Raw genomic sequence first — 27,471 nt, forward strand, 5'->3', positions numbered from 1 at the left:
GTCTCTAAGTTTGAGGAAGAAACAATTTTTCCATCTACCAATCTCTTTCTGAATCATATAAGGGATTGGCATAGATATATAGATGATGTCCTTATCATTTGGAGGGGAAATAGAGTTTCGGCTGAAACTTTTTTAACCTGGCTCAACCAAAGGAATCCGTTTCTCTTTTTCACTGGAACGATTACGGATGATACTCTTACTTTTCTTGATTTGAATATCAAAGCAGAGGGAGGGACTCTAACCAGCAGTGTTTTCCATAAAGAAACTGATAGAAACAATCTATTATCGTTTCATAGCTTCCACCCTCGGTCATTGAGGGAAAATCTACCCTATGAGCAGTTTCTGCGTCTTCGTAGAAACTGCTCACATGTGGCGGATTACAAAAAGGAAGCAGAGAATCTGAGTGCAAAACTCAGAAATAGAGACTATCCTGAGATTGTAAACAATAAAGCACAAAAAAGAGCTAGGAATTGCGACAGAGATGTTCTATTGGAAACCAATGTAAGAGAGACAATGGAAAGGAGCATATGTGTGACGACATATAATACAACATCTAACCATCTAAAGAAAATTATACAGAAAAAATGGCAAATTTTGAATTCAAATGGATTGAACCAACCTGTCCCATTGTTCTCTTTTAAGAAGAGTGCGAGTATCAAGGACATGATCGTGAATACGCGTCCGAGGCCACATAGGGACGTTGGTAACTTGCGAAGTCACAACCAATTTCTCCCACCAGTGGTAGGTCATTATTCGTGTGGCTACTGCAGAGCTTGTCCAGCTTCAATCAATGGAAAAAGCATAGACATTGGTTTGAATCGCCCCTGGGAACTGAGACAACACTCCACATGCAATACAGAAGATGTTATCTATTTACTGAAATGCCCCTGTGAGATGCAATATGTAGGCATGACAACTCGAAATGTGAAAACTCGCATATTAGAGCATATGAGCACGATACGTTGTGGCAAGACCAATACAAAACTCACGGCTCATTTTTTTTAGCACAAACACAATGAAAAGGATCTGAGGTGGTTAGTACTGGATAAACCATTCATTCCGCCAAATATGAGCGATATTTTGAGCTTCCTCCTATTGAGAGAACAGAGATGGGTGGAAAGACTGAAAAGCAATACTAAGGGATTCAATGATGGGATCCCCTGGTTCCAATTGTATGGAATCATGAAGCAATGAAATTGAGAGAGACAGACACTTGACAGATCAAGATTGGTTTTCCGCTCTGTGGGATATATTAGAGAGAGTTGGTTCTGCAAAAACCCTTTGAGACATTATATATGCAAAATGGTAACCTGTTTTGCACATATTATTTTTCCTTCAGTTGATGAAACATATGTGTTTGGGCAAAGTCAAACCTCTTTCTTAATCATTTGAGGCTTTGCTCGTATGTGTAGGAGAACTTAGTAATGGCTGCCAAGCGAGCTGCCCCGAATACACAGGCTACAGCTAGGGCCTCTTTCTATGGCTATGGATCTGAGAGCAGGCTGGGAAGGATGCGAGCGTGGCTGATAGTAATGGTGGATATCGCGCATGCTGGCTCCTTATATAGAGGCTAAACAAAAAAGACCCGTATCGTCGGAGGACATACAAGGGGAGATCGGAGACAGTGTCTCTTTGGAGTAGTGAGTACATATTGTTAGGTGTGGTGGTAAAAATATCTTGGGTGTATTGTTGCTTTCAGATTACTCCTAGCGTTATTATCGGTGGGACTCTGAGCTGTATTTTTAAGAAAAGCAGACGATATTAGTGGGGTGAAGTTTGTTTTACGATATTTGTAGTCAAACAGAGGTTGATGAGTGTGAGTTGGTGACAGACGACTGGGAGAATTATTGCACTAATTTTGTTGCACTAATATTGCTGCCCCGTTTTTTGTCTACCTTGCTCTCCCCTATACTTGATGGTGCACAAACATCCAGAGTGTGACGACAAGAGCACCATCCCCCGTAGTCCCGGGTTCAGAATAAAAACTCGTAGACTCTTGTAAGTACAATGGATTTGTAAAGAGAATGGCTCAGTGGAATCATAGATTTGCAAGGAGATGCTGGCAATTGATTTTTACTCACTGGGGTTCTAGAGAGACTAATGGCTGGGCAAATCTTTATTTTAAACGTATATGCACTGTGAGTATACTTGTACGTCTTTAATCTAGACTTTTTGCACTCACGCCACGGGCTGAGGGGTTCACGTGTGGGGTGATGTCCGCATGTACAGGGGATTAGGGTTATGTTGAATGAACGGGCTGCAATGAGGGATATAAATTACTTGAATAGATGCATGGGAAATTCAATAAGAGAAAAGGCTAATGAGAAAAACTACGAGTCTGGAAATCACGGAGGGTTTTCCCTCTTTTGTTTTGTCTTGTTGTAGAATTGTGTATCCTCTTGGAAATCTCCAGACAGAGTGACGTTGGGGCAAAACCCAAATATACAAAGTAAAAAGGTAAAGAATACCAGATTAGGGGTACAGACCAGTAAATAGGGACCAACACCCTGACGAATGCCAGAGGTACCCTGTTGGGCGCAAAAAGGCTGGCAGAAACATGTTGGTTTTTGCAGTGGGGATAGAAGGGTCGTTACCTTCCCTGAATACCCCATACCGTTGGTTTTAATCCTGCCAGAGGTTGACAAAAAAATAAAAACTGTGGGTTAACCTCGAGACAGTTTTACATTTATATCTGCACCTCTCTTGGTCCCTTCTTCCAGGAGAAGATTTGTTTTCCTTTCTATTTGAGTTACACTTTTGTGTTTCGTTTTGATTTTCTTTATTACACTCTACCCTCACCACTATTCTTCATCTTCTTACTAAAAAATTGCGCTCCATCCAGGGTGTTGGTCTGCACCTGGATGTATGATGCGGCCCAATGATGAAGCATGACACTATCAAGTGTGTGAGGGCAGTATTAAGACATCTTTTGATTTTCCCACATTTAGCGTCTAGTAAAGTTATATGTGTTATATAGTGTTTCTCTGTCGTGTGAGATAAAATTTCGGTAAGGGAGTCAGAGAAAGCTCAATCCCTTGTCTCTTCAATTTTGTGATATCCAGTGTAGCACGGCCGCTGAGCCGTAGAGACGTTAACAGGAATTACCTGTATCTAAAAAATCCCCAATAAGGTTCTATTAGAATCTAAAATGGAGGAACAAGGCCTCTCCTATGGAGATGAGGCCGCAGCCAGAATTTTAGCATGCCCTTCCCTTTTGGGGGACACCGCACTTACACAGGCACTCACACAGGTGGAGGGGTGGGATTCACTGACGGAATTAAAAAGGACACAGGTTAAGACCATTTTACATGGGGCAATACTCACTGAGTATTTGAGAGCCAATGCAGCACCGGGGGTCCTCCTTGTAGTCAACGAACCTTTAATCTTCTTGGAAGATGCCACGTTTAGAAAAAATTGGTTGTTGATTGCTTGGAGATGCTCCAGAGATTGGCTAATTCTTATTATAGATACAGCCAAAAAAATCTCTGACGATCTTTTGATCCAAATCCAAACAAGTGAGGACAATTTGAGAACTTAAATTCAAATCTCAGTGTTCAAAAAGAAATTGAAAGAGACGAACAAAGAAGTGAAGGAGTATAAAGATTACTTGGTCAATTCTAAGGTACAAAAACTACAAAAAGATCTGAAGAATTCTCCAGGGAAAAAGTCTATCCGTATATAAATGATGAGTATGTGAAGAATAAAGAAAATCAAAACACACAGAAAAAGCCAACACGTCAGAACTCAGACAACTCTAGTTCGGGAAGTGAGAGCAGCGATAGTGACTATAGACCCAGATACAGGGGTAGGGGCTGGTCGAGGGGATATATGCGACCCTACCAGCAAGGACCACAGATGGGATTTGGTTGGCCTCCCATGTACCCTCCGATGGGCCCACCCCAATTCTTCCCGAAAGAGTATCCGCCTTTTTTAGAGAGAGGCAGGGGGAGAGGCAGGGGGAGACAGAAACCACAGAGAGCACAGAGAGTACAATGGGAAGATATGAACCAGAGGATAACTCGCAGCATGGCCCGAGAAGGGGAACCGAGTACCAGCAGGGACCAAGTCTAGTTATGAATTTAAGCAACAAGATTCTGACACCTATACAAGGAAGGGTGTTATCGAGAGGTCTAGGATTTGTGCCTACTAACCAACCCGACACGTTTAAACTTAAGTGTGAACTAGCTGGGTTTTTTCGTAGATACGTCTACGAATATTCTTTGAAGGAAAGGATAATATTGAACAGGAGGACGATACAGGATTTAGGAATAAGTCTACATTTGTTCCTACCCTGAATCAGTTACCTCCAGAAGTGGGAGTGTTTGAACAGGCAGTCTTAAGAGAGGTAGACCTCTTGGCAACAACAAGAGCCAATAAAACCTTTTTTAATCTATCCTCATTGGAGAACCAGGCCCTGAATGAACTAACGGATGACGTGTCAGTTGTTATAAAACCTGCTGATAAGGGTGGTGCAATAGTGATCCAAGATCTAGACACTTACAATTCTCAATGTTTGCTTCTGCTGAATGACAGAAGGAATTATACAACTCTAGATAGGGATCCAACGGAAGAGCTAAGGGTTCAGATCTCCTCGCTTGTAGAAGAAGCATTGGCTAATGATTGGATCAGTCAAAAGGAGGCACTATTTTTGTGCAATCAGTATCCTATTGTACCTTACTTCTACACTTTACCTAAAGTGCATAAACCTGTACGACCTCCACCGGGGGGTCCCATCGTTTCTGGTGTGAATTCAGTCTTGGAACCTCTATCAAAATTTTGCGATTTCTTGTTACATCCCATTGTACAAAAGATGCCTGCGTATTTAAAAGATACCCGGGAGGTATTAAATCTCATTAAGAACTTGGAATTCGATAGAGACAGAGATCTTGTAATTGGGTTGGACATAGAATCTCTATATCCAAACATCCCCCAACGAGAGACCTTGAGGGTGATCGAAAACATTCTTTTTGCAGAAGATTGGGAATTCCAGACCCCAAGGGCATTTATACTTTGCCTCTTGGAATTGGCACTCACAAAGAACTTTTTTAAATTTGGAGATCAATTTTATTTACAAACCCATGGTACATCCATGGGGAGTTCCTGTGCCCCCAGCCTGGCTTGCCTCTATGTCTCTAAGTTTGAGGAAGAAACAATTTTTCCATCTACCAATCTCTTTCTGAATCATATAAGGGATTGGCATAGATATATAGATGATGTCCTTATCATTTGGAGGGGAAATAGAGTTTCGGCTGAAACTTTTTTAACCTGGCTCAACCAAAGGAATCCGTTTCTCTTTTTCACTGGAACGATTACGGATGATACTCTTACTTTTCTTGATTTGAATATCAAAGCAGAGGGAGGGACTCTAACCAGCAGTGTTTTCCATAAAGAAACTGATAGAAACAATCTATTATCGTTTCATAGCTTCCACCCTCGGTCATTGAGGGAAAATCTACCCTATGAGCAGTTTCTGCGTCTTCGTAGAAACTGCTCACATGTGGCGGATTACAAAAAGGAAGCAGAGAATCTGAGTGCAAAACTCAGAAATAGAGACTATCCTGAGATTGTAAACAATAAAGCACAAAAAAGAGCTAGGAATTGCGACAGAGATGTTCTATTGGAAACCAATGTAAGAGAGACAATGGAAAGGAGCATATGTGTGACGACATATAATACAACATCTAACCATCTAAAGAAAATTATACAGAAAAAATGGCAAATTTTGAATTCAAATGGATTGAACCAACCTGTCCCATTGTTCTCTTTTAAGAAGAGTGCGAGTATCAAGGACATGATCGTGAATACGCGTCCGAGGCCACATAGGGACGTTGGTAACTTGCGAAGTCACAACCAATTTCTCCCACCAGTGGTAGGTCATTATTCGTGTGGCTACTGCAGAGCTTGTCCAGCTTCAATCAATGGAAAAAGCATAGACATTGGTTTGAATCGCCCCTGGGAACTGAGACAACACTCCACATGCAATACAGAAGATGTTATCTATTTACTGAAATGCCCCTGTGAGATGCAATATGTAGGCATGACAACTCGAAATGTGAAAACTCGCATATTAGAGCATATGAGCACGATACGTTGTGGCAAGACCAATACAAAACTCACGGCTCATTTTTTTTAGCACAAACACAATGAAAAGGATCTGAGGTGGTTAGTACTGGATAAACCATTCATTCCGCCAAATATGAGCGATATTTTGAGCTTCCTCCTATTGAGAGAACAGAGATGGGTGGAAAGACTGAAAAGCAATACTAAGGGATTCAATGATGGGATCCCCTGGTTCCAATTGTATGGAATCATGAAGCAATGAAATTGAGAGAGACAGACACTTGACAGATCAAGATTGGTTTTCCGCTCTGTGGGATATATTAGAGAGAGTTGGTTCTGCAAAAACCCTTTGAGACATTATATATGCAAAATGGTAACCTGTTTTGCACATATTATTTTTCCTTCAGTTGATGAAACATATGTGTTTGGGCAAAGTCAAACCTCTTTCTTAATCATTTGAGGCTTTGCTCGTATGTGTAGGAGAACTTAGTAATGGCTGCCAAGCGAGCTGCCCCGAATACACAGGCTACAGCTAGGGCCTCTTTCTATGGCTATGGATCTGAGAGCAGGCTGGGAAGGATGCGAGCGTGGCTGATAGTAATGGTGGATATCGCGCATGCTGGCTCCTTATATAGAGGCTAAACAAAAAAGACCCGTATCGTCGGAGGACATACAAGGGGAGATCGGAGACAGTGTCTCTTTGGAGTAGTGAGTACATATTGTTAGGTGTGGTGGTAAAAATATCTTGGGTGTATTGTTGCTTTCAGATTACTCCTAGCGTTATTATCGGTGGGACTCTGAGCTGTATTTTTAAGAAAAGCAGACGATATTAGTGGGGTGAAGTTTGTTTTACGATATTTGTAGTCAAACACAGGTTGATGAGTGTGAGTTGGTGACAGACGACTGGGAGAATTATTGCACTAATTTTGTTGCACTAATATTGCTGCCCCGTTTTTTGTCTACCTTGCTCTCCCCTATACTTGATGGTGCACAAACATCCAGAGTGTGACGACAAGAGCACCATCCCCCGTAGTCCCGGGTTCAGAATAAAAACTCGTAGACTCTTGTAAGTACAATGGATTTGTAAAGAGAATGGCTCAGTGGAATCATAGATTTGCAAGGAGATGCTGGCAATTGATTTTTACTCACTGGGGTTCTAGAGAGACTAATGGCTGGGCAAATCTTTATTTTAAACGTATATGCACTGTGAGTATACTTGTACGTCTTTAATCTAGACTTTTTGCACTCACGCCACGGGCTGAGGGGTTCACGTGTGGGGTGATGTCCGCATGTACAGGGGATTAGGGTTATGTTGAATGAACGGGCTGCAATGAGGGATATAAATTACTTGAATAGATGCATGGGAAATTCAATAAGAGAAAAGGCTAATGAGAAAAACTACGAGTCTGGAAATCACGGAGGGTTTTCCCTCTTTTGTTTTGTCTTGTTGTAGAATTGTGTATCCTCTTGGAAATCTCCAGACAGAGTGACGTTGGGGCAAAACCCAAATATACAAAGTAAAAAGGTAAAGAATACCCGATTAGGGGTACAGACCAGTAAATAGGGACCAACACCCTGACGAATGCCAGAGTGACCCTGTTGGGCGCAAAAAGGCTGGCAGAAACATGTTGGTTTTTGCAGTGGGGATAGAAGGGTTGTTACCTTCCCTGAATACCCTATACCGTTGGTTTTAATCCTGCCAGAGGTTGACAAAAAAATTAAAACTGTGGGTTAACCTCGAGACAGTTTTACATTTATATCTGCACCTCTCTTGGTCCCTTCTTCCAGGAGAAGATTTGTTTTCCTTTCTATTTGAGTTACACTTTTGTGTTTCGTTTTGTTTTTCTTTATTACACTCTACCCTCACCACTATTCTTTATCTTCTTACTAAAAAATTGCGCTCCATCCAGGGTGTTGGTCTGCACCTGGATGTATGATGCGGCCCAATGATGAAGCATGACACTATCAAGTGTGTGAGGGCAGTATTAAGATATCTTTTGATTTTCCCGCATTTAGCGTCTAGTAAAGTTATATGTGTTATATAGTGTTTCTCTGTCGTGTGAGATTAAATTTCGGTAAGGGAGTCAGAGAAAGCTCAATCCCTTGTCTCTTCAATTTTGTGATATTTACTATTTGTGAAGACAGTTTCTCATTTCCTCATAGTGCTCTAAAATTGAGTGTTAACTGTATGCTGCAGCAATAGAAACAACACCTGCTAGCTCCGCTTTATTTGCTTTTCTTTATGTTTATCATTTCCTTGTAGCGTCACGTTGCTGCATTAGGCGTCACAAGCTGACTGCAACGCTGACTTTACTTTTCAAAATGGCCTCTATCACGTCGGCGTAACGTAGACCTCGGTAGTGTGCCTGGAAATCAGCTGGTTGCATTCTAATCAGTCAGGCACCTACGTCACGAATTCTGTTGAGATTTGCCAGTTGCCTGCCGCTTGCAGATCAGTTAAACTGAAACAACAGCAATCCTTGAATTTCACCACAATTTCCATTTGACAGTGATACTTTCACTCGTACTGCATATTTTTTATTTTCCTTAATGCGTCAACTTTTCTTCACATTTCACATTTTTCGTCATCAGAAATTTAGATTCACCTCTTTCCTTAAATTTCTTTTTCTTCTTCCTTTAGTCCGCTTGAATATCTTTACGATTGTTATTATATATTTTTCTGGTTGACTGACCTTGTGGTTTCCTTTGTCTTCTATTCCTCAATTCTCCTTTATTTTATATATATTATTTTTCCTTTCCTTTACTGTCAATTGTCACGTGTAGATTCACCTGTTGGTGCTCGTCGACATAATTTGTAAAGATACTCCGCACCATGTGGGTTTAGTTATCTTCTTTATTGCAATGCACCAACACAGGCTCCATGGAATTCGGAGCGTAACAAACGCCTCCACTCAGCCGGTCACCAGCTGTCAACTGTCAACATTCCAGTGACGACAGCTGGTGACGTAGGGAGCAGGGGTACGGTGTCCGTAGTGGACACAAGACAATCATAACAGTAAGCCCCTTCCCCTACAACCCCAGTGTAATTCCGCGTTCTGCCTGAGCAAGATATCCAAGATGGCTGCTGCGAAACAAACACGGGACTATGAGGGTGGCAGTCTAGTGATGCAATATAATGTGACTGCCTCGGCCCTAGAAGCGTCCCAAGAATGAGGAAGGGGTGTGGACGAAGACGCGGAGATTGAGGAGGAAGCCGGCGAAGTGGAGGATGAGACACCGGAGAACAAGACAGCTGCGAAATCAGGACGGGAACTCCTCGGTAAAAACAGCGTTGGAAGTCAGGAGGGGAGCCAGAAGACGCCGCCTCCAACACCGGAGAAGCCAAAGAAAGACCGTCCAGAGGCACGGCTGTTCAGTCCAGCCATCCCGCGGAGCCAGAGGACACTGTGACTCCCTCTGCCATGACCCCGGAGGGCTGTGGCCACAAGCAAGTGTCTCTTTTGCAATATTTTTCCCTATGGAGGAGGTGGGGAGGGGTGAATGGAAGCACCACCTCTTCACTTTAGACAGCAGAGCACGGGAGCACGGTCACTGGGGTGCTTGGGTGACGGTAACCTATGGCTTTGTCATACCCCACTCTGACATTATTGTAAATATCTTTGTTTGAGGGAGAGTCCACCTAACCGCTGGGACCTGGACAGGAGAGGAGACCCCGTGCTGTACACCAGGAGAGGAGCTGGGACTGTGACAACCCTATAGATTCAGTGGACATTTTTTTTGTTTTGGCTACCTACCTTGCCTATTTTTCTTTCTTATAATGGCTCAATGTGCCCGCTATGTGACGGACACCTTCCCCAAAAGTAGTGAATATAGTGGCGTTCCCCGATAATAAAGGACACCTACCTATACTAACCCTCTTCCTTGCCCCTAGTGACCACACCCACCAAATCTTGTGTGGCCCATTTACCTTCCCACTTTGGAAATGGATTTACACCATCTCTTGGCTGGAGTAAATATTTACCATTTCCAGAGTGGAAGGGAGTGGAGGGGCAACTTCCTGCACAAAAACAATCCTGAGAGGCATACTTCTCTTTCTATGTGTTAAGTAACAAGGAGAAATAAAGATATTTCTCCTCGTTATGCCTCACCTGAGAAGGTGTATCTTTTTGGTGCATTCCCAGGTCTACCAGTTCTGGCAAACCTGGGAATGTGTCAAAAACAATGGGAGTTGTGTGGCAACACTCACGCAACACCTTGGTAATGCCTTCCCAGGGCAGAGTAAGGCAACGCAGCACTTTGCACTGAGTTTCCTTACTTCAGATTTCAGGAGCCACTAAGGGCCTTGCAAAGTGGCCTTGCATGGCTTCATAAATCACATGTAAGATTTATGTCGCTCTTGCACCACGTTGCGTGGTGCAAGAGTGAAAGAGCCGGCTCACAAAAAGGCCCCAAAGCATCTCCTTCAAGAAACCATGTTGAGAGAATTTCTTGATGTCAAAGCTGAGTGATCATTGTGAAGTTATGTGTAATTGTCTTTGACTTGCAATGGAAATATGATCTGCTCTGATATTGAAAAATTTTAAACCGTCTTTTCTGTTGCTTTTTGGAAACTTTTAAAGACTTGTGACTAAAGTCTCTTCCCTAATGAAACAAATACTCAGAAATGCAAAGGAAATAAATATACTGGCTGATTATGGTAGAGTTATAATGTTTTGAAAAATGTTGGTTGCAAAATTAATTATAATTTTTATTAATGTTTCTTGAAGCTAAATAATCCTGCATTGGGACACCTGAGCATTCTAGCAAGGTGGCCATTTTCGCTCATTTGCTTTCTGGATGTCACGGCCCCGTGGAACAATCGGCAGATCTGGGAATCACGAATGTATGACGTTACGACGCATACATTTACAATGCATGCCTTTACAACACAGTTTTTACATCGCAACCTCCTTTACAACGCATACATTTACATCGCATTCCACTACAACAAATTTCTTAAAACTACATTTACAACGCATTATACCTTTACAACGCATACCATTAAATTGCATTTAAGGTAAGTGTTGGATACTGTAGGGGTAAAAATTACTATTCTAACTCCAGGGGGTGCAACAGTAGGGTAAGTGTTGGATAGTGTAGGGGTAAAAATTACTTTTCTAACTCCAGGGGGTGCAACAGTAGGTGTTGGATTGTGTAAGGGTACTATGCATTGTAATGGTATGCGTTGTAATGACATGCGATGTAGTGCCTGCGTTGTAGTGACATGCGTTGTAGTGTCATGCATTGAAGTGACATGCAATGTAATGGCTGCATTGTAGGGACATGCGTTGTAAAGGATGTTGCGATGTAATGACTGCATTGTAAATGTAGTGCGATGTAATGACTGCGTTGTTAAGGTTGTTTCCCAGGAATCACAGGTAACGTAACACAGTAAAGCAATAGAATATTGAGTGTGCTGAAAAGATACCAGGTGTACTTCTGAGAACCCTGTGAGACATTCCAAATATGAACCTATTACCAATATGTGGAGCTCTCCATAGCCGAGAACTCTATAGAAGGGCAAAAGGATCTGCTCTGCAAATGCACATTTGTTGTCTTCACAGGACTGAGGGCCCGATTCACAAAGGTATAGTTCATCATCAAAGTAAGTTTTCAAACAAATAACCTGCTAGGAATTCACAAAGCTACACACCCATTTTCATGTGTGGTCTTTTCCACCATGATAGCTGAGTTCTCCACACCTATAAATCCCACTATGGCCTAGAAAATGGCATTCCAGTTCGTGGTTATCCTTCAAAGCCAGTAAATGCCATGAAACGTGTGTGTTTGGGGCATTCAGAAACTACTCTCATTCCATGCCTTCAAGGCACAAAGGGGTAAGAATCACCCCCAGATTTGGTGTGGGTAGTGGGTAAGGTTTTCTCCATGGGCAAGCATATGTAAACAACACATTCTGGTTACATAGTGGATCCTATTTCACATGTCCATATCAGTGATTTGACGGTGAGCTGAAATTCTCTGTGTATTTCTGGATCTGGACATCCAAGCCTTCGCAATCCTTGTCTCCCAGTGCTAAGGGAGACACCTTCCAGTAACCATGTTGCTGCCAACACCAGGTAGCCCCTAGGTGGAAAGTGCCTTCCAGAAAAGGCCCTAAGGGAATAGGAGGAAAATCCCCTAGGGCAAAAACCTTTTTGATGACAAGCACTTTTTGCAGGATAAAGAGAAGGCCAAAACTTCTGGGGATGGAAGCAGCAGGAATTGGAGAGAAGGGGACAGGAGGCACAAGACGATGTAGGGCAAACAGGGAGCAAATCAAGATAGAAAAATACCCAAAACATGAAAAGGGAAAGGAGCAGACACTACGACTGGAGCACTCAAAGTGTTGCAAGTCAACCAGTAACCAGCAAGCTGCCCCTTTAATAGGAGAAGGACAGGAAGTGCCCAGTGCACATACCTTGAATTGAGCAGCTTCCCTCAAAACCCTATGGAGGGTGGTCATTTTGGATTGGGCAGGTTTAAGGCTTCCCTGAGGCTTGAGTGAAGCACTCTGGGAAGGAGAACTAAGTTGGAAACTCTGTTCCCAAGTATGGCCCCAGGGAGAGTAATGCAGGCCGTGTGGTAGAACCAGCAGGCCATCCACCATGATGTGAGTTTCCTGGAAGGGGGCGGCGGCCCACAAGCACACTTGTTCTCCCTCTTGCCTGTAGGTCACTATGCAGACTGTGCGCCTTCTCCCGCTGATGACTCTTTTTCTGTTTTCACAAACTATGAGTTAATAGTAACTTTATGACTGTAGAAACTCCGCAATCTGGGAGGAGAACTCTGGCCATAAAAAGATAGGACAGGCCCTTTTAATGTGCAGCATTCTCCACCTCTACTGCAGAGTCTCCACAGTCATAAAGAAAGTTTTAAATTGTAGTTTGTGAATTCTGAAAGAGTAAACTTACACAAAAGTGTAAGTTTACCTTTGTGAATCAGGCCCAAATTGTTCAGGAAAAAAATGTGCCTCTGTGTACAGGGTACAAAAAACAGCCTGAGCCCATTGTAGCAGCACCTAGAGGCTTATGAAATAAAGAACCGAGGAAAGCGACCTCATTTAGGGGCATATTTACAAGCCCCTAATGCCTCAGAGCGTCACTTTTTCTAGCGCTCCGGTGGCATTGCTCTCTACCCCATATTTACAAGGTGGCATTAAGTCACTTAACATGGATTAACGCCACCTTGTAAATATGCCCCTACCGCATCAGTCCGCTGCGGCAAAGGTGCAGCAATGGGTGTGGCTGTGGGTTTTCACCCGCCAAAAACTAAGGCCGGATAAAACCTGTCTTAGGATGGTGATACAAGGAGAAATTATTAATTTCTCCTCATGTTTTGCTCTTTCAATGTGTGCTGCATTCTGTAGCACACATAGAAACAGCAATTCGCCTTTAAAGATTGTTTACTTGCAGGAAGGTGTCCCTTCCCGCACATACAAAATTGACCTTGCAGCGCAGACGACCTTGCAACATGGCGCAAGGGTGTCTGCGCTGGAGCTAAGTAGCTTTTTTAGCACCAGGGCTACGGGAAACACAGGGGTGCACTATATTTTTTTAATACAGTGCATCCCAGGGTTTTAAAAATGTCGGAGCACAGTGTTGTTAAATTTGGCGTAACACCACGGTCCGACATTTATTTTAGTAAATATGCCCTTTAGTTTTCTTTTTATGTCTTGAGGATTTTATGTTTGAAACAAACTGAATATGACCTGTAACTAAAGTAAAAGATAACAGGTAACCAAGAAAGAGCTTTTAAACAAGATTATAAAAAATTATATTTGGTTTTTTCATGACTTCACGGCTTCAATTTTGTTTAGATTCCATAAAGAAAAGTGATCTAGGGCAAAGAGAATACACAACTGAACTGTGACGCACTGCAAAGTACAATAATGAAGAAAAAGAGCACAATTTATTTCAGCCAGAGAAGGGGGTGACAGGCTGTATGTGATATTAGTGCATGCATAAATATCATGTCTTAAATAAGATTTGCACAAATAGTGTCACAGGCACATACATGTCAATCACGGGTTTTGAGAGAAAACAAACAACGGTCATTGCGGGTCACAAAAGAGGCCAGCCATGGCACGACTCTCTCAATCTTTATCTTATCTACAATATAATGTGTAGCCTATAAATCGAATAACATGAGGGCAGATGTCAATCAAAAATCATCAGAGGCAGCAATGTCTATTTTTTTCATAATTAAAGCCAGCCAGTGTGTACAGGTCCAGTAAATGTTTGTTTTCATAAGTGAATGTGTATAGTAGTCCCACAGACAAGCAAGTTAGTCAGAAACAAATTGCTTTTTAAGATGTTTATTAAAAATGTATTAGCAGCACTGTAGTAAGCATTATATCTGGCTTGTAAATCACTCATTGCAAGCCACGTTACACATAAGTCAGTATGCAACATTTGTAATTGGACAGGCTGACCACAATAGAACTCAGGTCTGCAACAGGGACCAAGTTAGGCCCGCGGAACAAAAGTACCCTAAATCTTGGTTGTGGAGCGATGCAAAGTTCTGCTTCAAGGAGAGTCATGCAGCATAGGCGATGCAAGTTCATTGCGTGGAGATGCGTCACAAGCAGGGGTTACAAATTGCATGTACTGACGATGTGAAGTCCGTGCAGGGAGATGCATCATGCAGCGGTGGTTCTGAGAAGCTGTGGTGGTGTTGCAATGTCCTGCATTGAGATCAATCACTCATCGATGGTTCTAAAGGTCTGTGATGCGAAGACCTGCTTCATGCATTTTATAGGATGTGGAGTCTTGTGAAGCGATGTGCCCTTAACATTAGGTCTGGCTGGGACCACAGATGGGCTGGCAGTGCATCTCCAGGCCCCCTGCCACGGGTCCAGAACTGGGGTGCCAGCACTTGGGGGGGCAGGGATCACAGCTGGCAGAGTCAAGGTACTGGGTTCAAGGTTGTTGGAGTCTGTTCTGTCCCTGAGGCTCTTATCAGGAGGCCAGCCAACTAACCCCTGTAGTCACTCTAGTGGTCCTGGGTTCAAGGTGCAGGTCTGGTCCTTCACGCAGGCAGAAGAGCACAAGAGTAGCAGAGGAGCAGTCCTTCTTGCTGCAGAGCAGCACTGCACTCCTTCTAAGCCTTCCACAGCTCCAGAGGTGTGCTGAAGAGTTGGGTCTGAGGGTCCTTTATTTATACCTGGTGCCCACTTTGAAGTAGGAGAATGTTCTGGAGGTTTCCACCCCCAGATGTTTTTCTGGGGTCACAAAAGACTAGTGTTGGACCATTTGTGAAAGTGTTCAGGCAGAGTCTTTGTGATGTGCAAGTATGGTAGGTTATAGCTCCTCCACCTAAACAAGTTAGAGATGGCCCATCATGCCATCACCTGTGGCTCTTTTTTATACTGTCTGGGAGCAATAAGCAAAGAACAACTGCTAGCTACTCCTAGTTATGTGACCAAGTAAACATGCCGCAGGCACCAAACGGTTGGAACAAGAAAATGTGAGGTTTCTAATAGTGGCATTTTCAGAATTGTGACTTATCAATTAAGGTGGGCTTTAAATTATAAATCTTTAGACACCAAACTTGAGATTTCTGCTTGGTCCCTATTACAAATTATCAATTATTAAATGTAATAAGTTAACCCAATGTTATCCCATGCGAGAGGTAGGCCCTACAGTAGTGAATACCATATTTTACTATCAGGACATGTAAAAGTACATATCCAACCTTTTAGATACACTGCATCTTGCCCTATTGGTTGTTTAGTGCCTACCCCAGGGGCGACATATGTAATAAACAGGAAGTTTTAAGCTTGACAAAAGGTTTGTTTTGTCAGGTCAAATGGGCAGTTTAAAACAGCACACACAGGATGCAATGGCAGGCCTGAGATGTTTAAAGGGCTATTTAAGTTAAGTGGGTGGCACTATGAGTGCTGCAGGCCCACTAGTAGAATTTAATTTACAGGCCCTGTGTCCATGTGGTGCCACTTTACTAGGGACTTACAAGTAAATTAAATATGCCAATTGGGTGTAAGCCAATGTTACCATGCTTAAAGAAGAGAGCACAAGCACTTGAGCACTGGTTAGCAGTGGTAAAGTGCGCAGAGTACTAAACACGATAAAAACAAGAGGCTTCAAGGCAAAACTTTGGGGGAAAACGACACCAAGGATGTCAGGTCCAGCAAAAAGGCAAAGTGCAACATGTGCCCTTTTCAGAGGATGGTTATAGTTTATTTGTTTACTTTACTCATCCATATTTCTATTCATCAAGATCATTTATTTTTCTGAACATCTCATATTTATATCAACAAGTTTGACCAGACAATTAAGAAACATTTATCCATAGAACTCCGCAAGTTAACTACTTTAAATGTTTTCATTTAATTTAACATTATTTCCTACTGGGTTTTATTTTAAGTTCCTACCTCCATTATTTCTATGGAAGAGCGTGGCAGTACCAGAGATTAGTTGTGTGTAGTGCCAGACTTACTACTGTTTTTTAGTAGTAAAATATACTTGGAGTTTGTGAATACCGAAAAAAAGTTAACTTACTCAAACATATACCTACCCAAAAGTGTGTTACATTTGTGAATAAGGCCTATAGACTGTATTACTTGTGGTGAACGCCAGTCCACCCCAACTAATAAATCATGTTTTCATACTATTGATTACAAATTCCAAAATAGTGACATGATGTTCTGCTCCTAATGCAAATTTCCTAAAAATAAAGTTAACCAATTACTACAAATCAATTTGACAAACCCCACATTATCATATCAGTCTTTAGGGCAATGCTACATACAAAATGGATCTACCACTGAATTCGAGACAGGAGTGTAGTGGCAAAGACCAGACAGTTTCCTTTACCAAGGTACTTCTAGTGAATTGATTGAATGTTTCAAAGAGGCGAACCAAATTGGAGCTCCTTATTCTAGTTTAGAAAGTATTATAGAGCTCTGTATCTGTCGCTTTGGATAGGAAACTCTTTTGGCAAGATAAATAGTGTTAAAGCAAAACAACTGGCAAACAACAGACACAAATAATTGATAAGCTTATGGCTCTCATGCTTCCTGTATCTCTCAACAGAAACAATGTGTGTGCTTAAACTATGCAATGAAGAATCTATCAACTAGCACCCCTCTCCTGTGAAAGAATTCAGAAATGGGCAGCATTGTATAGCTAGTGGACATTTTACATAATTCAGGTATAACTGTGCAACCCCCTAAGATAGGCTATTTTATGACACAATAGTATCCCTTCCCTCCCAGCAACGTAAATGGGTGCTGTCCCCACAAGCAACAGACGAAGACTCAGACAAAACAAAAACCCCAGAGCACAGCCTTCTTGTGTATGTCAGATATGATCTCACACTTCTCAAAGACCATGGAGTTAGTGAAGCACCTGTCTGGGATTGTAACAGAGCTCTCAAAGCTGGGAGCAGTGAGAAGAGACTTCTCTGCCAATTCTAATGGGTAAGCACTGCATTTTGCTATTGTCATCTCATTTAAGAATATTTTCATAATGGTCCACACAGGTACTTACTAGTACACAAAAATATATTTTGCAATGAAATACATGTGCTACTGAACTTTCATGAAGGTGACTGAAGTTAGCATCCAAATCGGCCAGCATCTTATCCGCAGGCAACATATTATTCAAAGTACATTCTATTTACTAACCATTACATCATTCAAACAGCTGCGTTTAATCAGAATTAATACTATCATAGTATAAGGATACATATTAAACCTGTGAATAAATGAGTCACTTTTAACAATTAAATGCATGCATGCTTGTGTGATTAAACAAGTAAGGATCAGTTTTATACATGTAATAAATGTAGGCAGACTAACCTTATTATCATTATGGCTAGTTGTTTCAAGTCTTTAAAAGGAAAAACGTTGTGCATGACCCAACCTGCATTTTTCGAACAGCCGGGCACCAAACGGGCTATATTGAAAAGTGGGTTATTGGTAGGTGTAAGTATGCACCTAGCATTAGTAATAAATCCACTAACACAGAATAAGGTCCAGTAAAAGTCTCAGTAAATTAGCCCCTTGCTCAACCCTTGGTAGCTGACAATGAGCAGTCAGGCCTAACTTAGGAGACAGGAGTGTAAAGAATTTAAAAAACACCAATACATCAAACAAGTTAAACAACAACACACAATAAAAATCAAATACCACTTTCTAAAAATAGGAAATACATTTATAACCAGCTCGACAAAAATCCAATGCAGGGAGCCGGAGATATGAATTTTTAAAGATTAACCATTTTACAGTGCTTAAAAGCCTATAGTTCCACTCTGGGACATCTGGTCAAGCCTGACCTTGATGGAGCTCTGATCAGATTCACTAAGAGGGAGAACCCAGTCAACATTTTACCTTTACACTTAGAAACTTTTCTGGAGCTTTCTCTTCCGACGTCGCTTAGGCCAGATTCCGAAATGGTTCATCTACTTTACTTTCCGTGAGGCCTCAGTCAAATCCCAGAAGTCCGGAGCTTTCAATGGGATGAATCTAAAATCCTGGCTGGGTCGCAGTTGAAGGTAGTGGGCTTAACTCTCTCGGTCAGGTCTTCACCTCATAGAGCTTTTGGCCAAAAGTTCTCCAAATTTACGGATGTGCTTACTGAAATTCTCCTTGTAGGTTCAAAGTGTCCAAATCACCAATCCAAAGGTATGGAATCTCCTAGATGGTCTCTAGGATGTCTGGACCAAAAAAGATGTCCTGTGATTTGCTGCCTCGAGCCTACCGTCTTCCTTGATAGATCGATGTTGCGACGAGCGACTGCAAACCCTGAGACCGGACACGGCGAGCTGGCTGCTGAACTCCTTGCTACAGGTGGCATTGCGGTGGCTTGCTGTCGCTTATGCTTACCGCATAGCTTGGAAACACTGAGAATGATGGTGTCGGTGGCTACGGGGGAAACCGCAGATGGCGGTGAGAGGAGGCAAGACAGGGAACACCAGAGCCGCTGGAACCTCCTGCGGCAGACCCATACTACCGGCAGGCTCTCAGCCAACGGGAGCTAATAGAGTCACAGCAGAGTGCAAACAAGGCAGCGGTGCTGGTACGGGGGGGAAAAGAAAAGCAGGACACTGGAGTAAAAAAGACAACTATAAAGCCAGCAACTCAGTTAGAGATGGACCTGCACAACCCACTCTAGTTTCTATGTTTGCCAGCCTCTCTTCTTCTGACCCCCATAAAAGAAAAACGAATAGGGTAAATGAAGCCTTGGGTGATGGAGGGGCAGGTAACATAGCACACGGTGAGGTATCAGGAGGTGCCGCTAGTCCTCCTGATTCATTGACCTCCTGTCCTGAGACTTTAATAAATGAAAATCAAAAGGAGGAAAAGAGCCAGCTGGGCATGGAGAGGACTGGAGCACAAAATACGGAAAGTGAGACATCCAGCCAGATTAAGGAAAGCATGGGAAAGGCAAGATTTGAGACTTCCTTTGGTGTCGGGCTCCCCAGTATTGCGTTACGATGTAGAGGAAAACTACCACCTGATGCAGTAGGCGAGAGGTTCTTCTCGCTAATTGATGAGTCAGACCCCTCCGGGCAGGAAAATACCTCATCCAGCAGTGAAGGTTTCTTAGAATCTGGCAGTAGTGCCTCAATAGATATGACCCAAACAACACAGAGGAAGAAGCTTATGGGGAAAAAAAGGAAAAACAGCCAGAGGCAGTATGCCGGCAAGCAGTTAAAGTGGGATTACGCTGATACCCGCTTGTATCTCAAGAAGAAGGACCGTAAGAAGGTCCGAAAGAAGAGCCAAACATGGACACACAAGCAAAAGAACCCACATTAACAGTGATTTTTATGTCCATCAAACAGATGCAAGAAGAAGTTAGGACTGATGGGACAGAGCCAGGGTTGCAACTAAAAAAGTACAAGCAGGACTCTGTAAAATAAATAAAAAATGTGGAAACATTGCTGAGCGGTTGACATCTGTGGAAATGCGGACGGAGACTCTCGAAGTTGAGGTGGAGTCTCTGAAAGCTCAGAACACCGGCCAGGAAATCCTTTGTCTGATGTAATGCTCAAACACAAGGGAGAGGACGGTAGTAACCCCAGACTGTACATAGTGAATGTTTTGAAGAACACTTTCCCAGAGCATGTGAAGTTAGACTGGGATAATGAAATCCAACTTGCTCACCGAGTCCCATTAATGATGAAAAAACAACCTCAATAAAGACCCAGGGCTATATTGGTATTCTTTGGGAATTTCCTGCTGAGGCAATTGGTGTACGACCAAGCCCATCCTAACGCTCCAAAATCTTATAACGTGTTCTCATTTTTTGTTAAGGTGGGCTTTGCCCATGCAACTGTGGAACGGCGTTGGCGTTTATAGCAGTTAATTTCTCCCTTTCAAAAAGTGGTGGCAGAGAACTTCTTTCAGAACCTGGCTAGACTTAAAAATAAATATAAAGGAACCTTTCATAGCTTCTCATCTGAGATCCAAGCACAGGGCTTCCTGTAAGAAATAACAAGACAAGACAAAGGGAGGAACCCCCTAAGTGAATGGGTTATATATCGCAGGACTATGCAAGGCTATTTAGAAACAAATGAGTATAGGCAGTCGGTATTGATATTGTATTTTTATTATATCAAAGGGGACAGTGGGGCAGTCTGTCAGATTCACATCGCTTAGGCTATGCCTGATTGCCAATGTTTTGCCCCATGCCTCCATGGCAGCAATGTTGATGATCCTTCTTTATTAGTGTTGCTATCGAATTAATTATCGCATTGGCAATTGCCTATTGTAATGTGTGGGGATTTTAATATTAATCTCGCTAGTGACTGGGGACAGGTGAAGTTACACAGGAAGGAAACCTAAAGTTTTCCAAGCTTTGTGTAATCTTTGTCAGGTGCACGGTTTGAGAGATGCCTGGGCTAAAATGAAACACTTGGAACATGGTTTTACATATTACAGGGCCTCTCACCAGAAACATGTAAGGCTGGATTACTTTTTTGTTTCACATCTGATTAGACAGAAGAGCATAATCAAAAGCTTTCCCAGATATCTCTCAGATCAAAATCCATTGTACTAAAGATAGATGGTGGGGGCTCCAGGAAAAGTCTTCCTCTTGGACTTTCGAAAGAGCGCTGTTGGTGGACGAGGCCTATGTGGGACATATGAGGGAGTGGATCCCAGAATTCCTACATAGAAATCTAGGAACAGCCTCTGTGGGCACAGTGTGGGACACATTAAAGGCAGGGATACGGGGGCAAACAATTCAATACTCAATCAGAAGGAATAAAATGGAGAAAGCGTGCCTTCGATCTTTACAACTAAGTTTGTCCCAGGCTGAAGCCAAGTTGATCACAGCCCTGCAGCAGACAGATGGTGTAGAGGAAGCTCATCTAGATGTAGCACTTATTAAAATCAGCATGTGGGGAGAAACTGCTGAAGAAGACCATAGATAAAGCGACAGTGCACCAAGAGGATATTATGCATGAGTGCAGTGAAAGGGTTGGCCATTTACTCGCAGTTAGGACAAGGCAAGAGCTCACTCGGTGTGAAATTAACGCAGTGAGGGATCCCCTGGTAGGATTAGTATCAGATGCGAATGAAATTCGAGCTGCCTTTTTCAAGTTTTATCAGCCTCTATCTACAGAGGATCAGGGGGAAGAGAGTCAGAAGGAAGAGCGAATAGTGAAATATCTGGAGCAGGCTGCTGGGGTGTCTTTATCAGTAGAAGAGAGGTTCCAGCTTGAACAGCCACTAGATGTGATGAGATTGTCGTAGCCATGTCTAGTTTGCCAAGAAGAAAGGTGACCGGACCTGACCTGATCCCCACAGAATTTTATAAGGTCTTCCAGGAACAACTGAAGTAAATTATGATGACTATGTTTCTGCATATTTCAGAAGGTATGAATCCACCATCATCATGGGCTATGGCAAAGATTATTGTCTTTCCAAAGAAAAACCAACCTAGCGGGTAATTGGGTTCCTATAGACCAATAACCTTAATAAATAGGGATGGGAAAATTTACTCTAAAACCCTTGCCTCTCGTCTATCACTGGTCATTTATAGGGTCGCCTCCTTGAGGCAACATGGTTTTATTCCGGGCAGAGGCACCATAGAACACATTGGAAAGAATATTACACTGTTTGACGTAAGACAAGTGTCAGGAGATCCTATGGCCGCAATCTTGCTAGATGCTGAAAAAGAATTCAATAGAGTCTCCTGGCAGTTTTTATGGGCCTCTATACATGGGAAAGGGAGAGGGGATCAATTCATCAATGCCGTTAAAGCCCTGCATAAGGAACCCAAGGCCAGAGTGTTTATAAACGGGGAATTGACGGAGGCCTTTAAAATAACGAGAGGAATGTGACAAAGGTGTCCCTATTCACCACTCCTATTTGCGATACATATTGATCTCTTCTTGAAATATTTAGAGTTGGCTGTAGACATCCCCACGTTATTTAAGTCGGAACAGGCAGATAAGGTGTTGGCCTATGCCGACGGTATTGCGCTAGTTACATCACATCCAGAAAAGGCTATAAGAAGAATTGAGGCCCAGCGATATGGTGCTTCGTCATTATATGCCCTAAATATGAATAAAACACAGATAGTCACTAATGAATTTGCATTGCTTGTGGATTACAGGGTAGTTAAAAAAGCAATATATTTAGGGGTTATGATAACCGCTGAAATGTACGAGGTAGAAAACTAAAATTTAGAACCTGCTGAGATTAAAAAAGCATTTTAAAAAGTGGATAATTTTCACCTCACATTGATTATGAGAGTAAACCTAGTCAAAATGGTGTTGTTTCCTAAAATGTTGTACTTTTTAAGACCAACCATCCTTTTTTTACAAATTTCTGGTTAAAAACGTTTGAAAGCATATTTGCATAGTTCATCTGGGCATACTCTAGACCCAGAAGATCGATTAAATACCTGTCTTTACCCAGGGAGCGTGGCGCTTGGCTCTACCGCATTTTAAATTATACTGATGGGCGGCCTCCATAGTGCAATATTCAATACTTCTGAAGGTGGATATTTGGATGGGACAGTTAAATTACATCTCCCCCTTTTAACTTGTGATCGGCCATGATGCAAGAGGCTGTCTTTGGCGTCAATTTGATTATGGATACTAAAAAAGGGTGCGTTTTAAGACACTGCTCATGGCTTTTAAAGTATGGTCCTCTGTACAGCACCCAATGGGACTTGGGAAGCTAAATTATTACATGCCCTTTTGACAAAATAAGAATCTGCCTGATATTTTTAATGATCTTTATTTTGATAATTGTATAGAGGAAGGTATAATACATTTAGGCTGCCTTTTTTCCTCATATGGCATAATGTCATTCGAGGAACTAAGAGCGAAATTTGGTCTAACCCATAAGGAATGTTTTAAATATCTACAGGTTAGAGATCTTTTGCAGAAGGGAGGAGGGAATGAGAACTTTGAGAGTTGTGAATTGGTGGACAAAATAATGCAGCCCGTCTCACCCAAAATTGGAATGTTTTATGAGCTGTTGAACGAATATATGAAAGATGATTTGGGAAAATGTTCAAACAAGTGGCAAGGGACATTAGGCATAACAGATACCGATTTTCAAAGCGCCTTATTAAATACTTTAACAATTTTGATGCCTGCTAGCCTCCAAGCACAGTACTATAAAACTTGCTTTGAGTTATATTATACTCCATATCGGATTGCCAAGTGGGGTGAGGAGAAAGGTGTGCACTGTACACGGTGTGCGGACTATAAGGCAGATTTAACTCATATGTTTGCCACTTGTAATGCGTTTGGGCCGCTTATTAGAGAAATTAAGGACATTTTAAAGAAGAATTTGCTACGCCAGGTGAGTGTAACTCCTCCGCTAATTATGGTTGGTATAACCAACTTGGAAAGAAAGGAAGGAGGGGCTCTTGTATGCATAGCAATGGCAGCGTATGGAATATGTATAGCCTCAGCTTGGCTGGACCCTATCCCCTCCGCATTCCATCAGTGGTTAGATCGCCTGTTGGGTACTCACAATCTTGAGAAAGCTATATACAGGCAGAGGGGGCATAAGGCCAAAAAGAAAGGGGCAGAAATTTGGCAATATTTTGTCAACTGGAGCGGTAAATCATATCCATACAGCGGGAATATCTTCTATTGTTGTGTATGGTAGAACTGGGAGTCCCTTTCACAATGTCTATTGTTACAGATATTCCACGTGTGACTGGAAATTGAATTTAGACAATGTTATGCACATGCACTTTATGGATGGTTGATGACTAAATGATTGTAAGGTGGGATTTTAAGGCTACTAGATTTAACTGCACTGTGACACTTTGAGTTTGCTGCTATAAACTGGAATTGATTTAATTGATTTATGATATGAATTGTGCTTAGAGATTTGGTATCCTAAGATGGAAATGTATTTCATCCATACTCCACATTAATGTATGAGTAAGAAATTGTAAATGTATAATAAAAATCCACGCTGAATATCTTTTGTGGTGGTTGCAATAGAGGGAAGTTGGGAGAGGGCATGGTCACGGGGATATATTTAAAAAATGTGGGGGGGGAGACATTGTTTTTCTTTTGCTTACTCAATAGAAAAATATATTTTTTTTAAAGGATGTCTGGACCACAATTCCCACAATCACCTGGCAAAATCCTTAAAAGTCCACTGGACGCACTGCAGGATGGGGACTCATGGTAGAGATGATGCAGGTTGTCTTTGCAAACCTGTAGCTTCCCCAGGGCTCTAGAACCAGATTTTGCACCAGGCACATGCATTCAGAGGGCAGGCCTTTGGGTGGAAATCCAGATTGCAGCAGGGCAGTCTGTGTTTTTCCATGTAGTTTCAGGAAGCAGATCTGAGAGACTAAGCAGCTCTCACCTATGTATTCAGTGTTCTATGGAGACAAACACAGGGCACCTCTGTCCAATGAGATGCTGGGTGCCACCCAAAGCATGACAACTTCCTCCAAAGTGTGGCATCTTCTTGTCCCACAAAGTACTGCACTTCCGAAATCCAACATGAATGATTTATCTCCAGAAGAGTTAGAGCTAGCTTAATCAACCCACAGCAGGGCTCATTTCCATTAGCTTGCCTCCCCCTGACCTCTGCAAATTCTTGTCCTAAGCCTGCTATCTGCCTGGGGCACAGGATGTGGGGGTAGGTACACTTGGCATTCCTTACTAATCTGCTCTCTCTTTGATCTCAGTTTGATTTACCCAGCCCCATCTGCAGGTCCCATCCTCCCCAACTGCAGAGCTCTATCCATCAGATAACCTCTGCTCCTGCTAAGCCACTTATCTCTTAATCAAAACAGCTTGGCTATGCCTATTAAGGCTGACTAGCCAGCAGAGACCACTGCAAGGCTGGATATTGGCTTACGGAAAAGAAAGTTCCCTAACTTATCTTCTGAACTAGTTATGATAAATTCAACAGTGGCATGCTGTTGGATTCATAAATACCAATATTTCCTTGAATTATATTTTTTGCTCCTTTCCTAGCAATATTTATAACTAAATAATATATTGCAATGTTAGTCTATGGAGCTAAGTATCTACTATGGGGAAATATTAAATAGCCAGTTATTCCCCCAGCAGGGCATATAAACCATCTTCTATAAGGCCCCTGCTTATAGTTACATGACGCCACCTCCCCTGGTACACCTAGGGAAGATCCTGGGGGTACCTATTATGTACAAATAAGGTAGATTATCAATTTTAAATTGCCCATTCTACCAAAGTCGAGTTTGCACACAATTTTACTTTTAAAGACAGTCCGCAGGACCAGGCTGCCTTTAAAATGACAGCAGCCACTTAGCAGTGCACACATGCAAGTGCAGGAAATCTGCTGGCCTCTAAACTTACATACCCTATTACACATTTGGGACTTATAGGTAGTTTGAACCCCCTAGCTCTATTATATACCAGGAACTCATAGGGTCTGTCAATACCAATTGTGAGAATTTCCTTTTAAAGACAGGCTGCAAGGCTGGACTGCCTTTAAAAGGACAGCGGGCACACAGCAGCACACACATGTATGTGCAGGAAATCTTCTGGGCCTCTAAACCTCCATGCCCCATTATATGCTAGGAACCTTTGAGAACATTGCAACCCACGACCCTTGTAGTGGAGGCAGCGTTTTAGATATATACATTGCTATGTTAGCATAAGCGCGTTAGATGTTAGAAACGCCATCTTGCTACTTTTTGCTGCTTTTGCACACAACACTGCAGATACATGTTATTATTTGAAAACTGCTTGCTTGCCTTTTCTTCACATGGGAACTGTCTGTTGTTCACATCCCTAGACGTGCACTGCGACCTTGGTCTGAACATTGTGTGCAGAGATGGTCTGAGCCACCAAACAATGTATGTTTTTTGAGTTCAGGTTGATCGGCCCACTCTCTAGCCATAACACGCACACAGCTGCAAATGTCTGAAAGTCGAGAGCCTTTAATATTGCAGTTTGCATGCGTTAGACACACATTCTGGAGAAGAACTTTTCCAGGCGCAGAGCAAAGCTGATCCTGTGATGTGATTCACCTAAGCTGATCTTTACAGTATGGGGTTACCCATTCAAACCTAGAGACCTTCTATTAGTATAATAATACTAGCTCACTAGTGAAGGGAGGGTGGTTGTATTCCACTGTCATTTGTAATATGATTTCTCCCTTCATTTTCTATGGTATTGTAACAATGCTGATGGTTTTAATTTTAATCATTTGTCTGCTTATGTTAGCCAAAGTACTGCATCTTAGGACACGTAGTTTATAAAATAAACATTTTAAACTTTACTGTGTCTCTGATTACTCTTGTTGTGGACTGATGTGAGAATAATAACAAACAGGTATTTCTGATTCCCACTATTCCTGAGAGTACTCTAAGTCGCTTGTTCTGGGTTGTCTATACATTGGGAGCTCTGAGAGAATACGGATAACGAATGGGACAATGATGCTAGTCGGATTGGGGTTTTGGGTACTGAGGTGAGTTTTTGGTACACCGCTATTCACTGAGGTCCTGGTTTCCTGCGCATAGTTCTGTGCATGAGCAGAATCCCTGCAACACCCTATTATCTACTAGGGACTTATAGGTCCTGTAATTGGCAATAGTAAGTGTACCCTATTACATGTACCTTTTAAACATGCCACTGGCCCTGGGCCTGGTTAGCAAAGCCTAGGATACAGTCAAAGTCAGTTATCACCAGTATCATTGTTACGTTTCTGGCTTCCAGTAAGCGAACGCTGCCATTTGGTATTTGGAAATTAACTGAAAACGTAGTTCAGATGAAGTTTCCCTAAAAAAACGACATTACTCATGTTTCCCACGTTACACTTCCTGTTTCCTTCCCGATTGCTTATTGGAGGAAGGACCGGCAGGAACCATGAGAAGATTTCCTGCGGTCCGCTTGCTGCAGATTATTTTTGAGCAGGGAGAGGAAGCGGAGCTGCATAGAGTCTGCAGTGTGGTAAGGGTGCTC

Source organism: Triturus cristatus, chromosome 9, assembly GCF_964204655.1.
Source record: "Triturus cristatus chromosome 9, aTriCri1.1, whole genome shotgun sequence".
NCBI classification, from domain to species: Eukaryota; Metazoa; Chordata; class Amphibia; order Caudata; family Salamandridae; genus Triturus; species Triturus cristatus.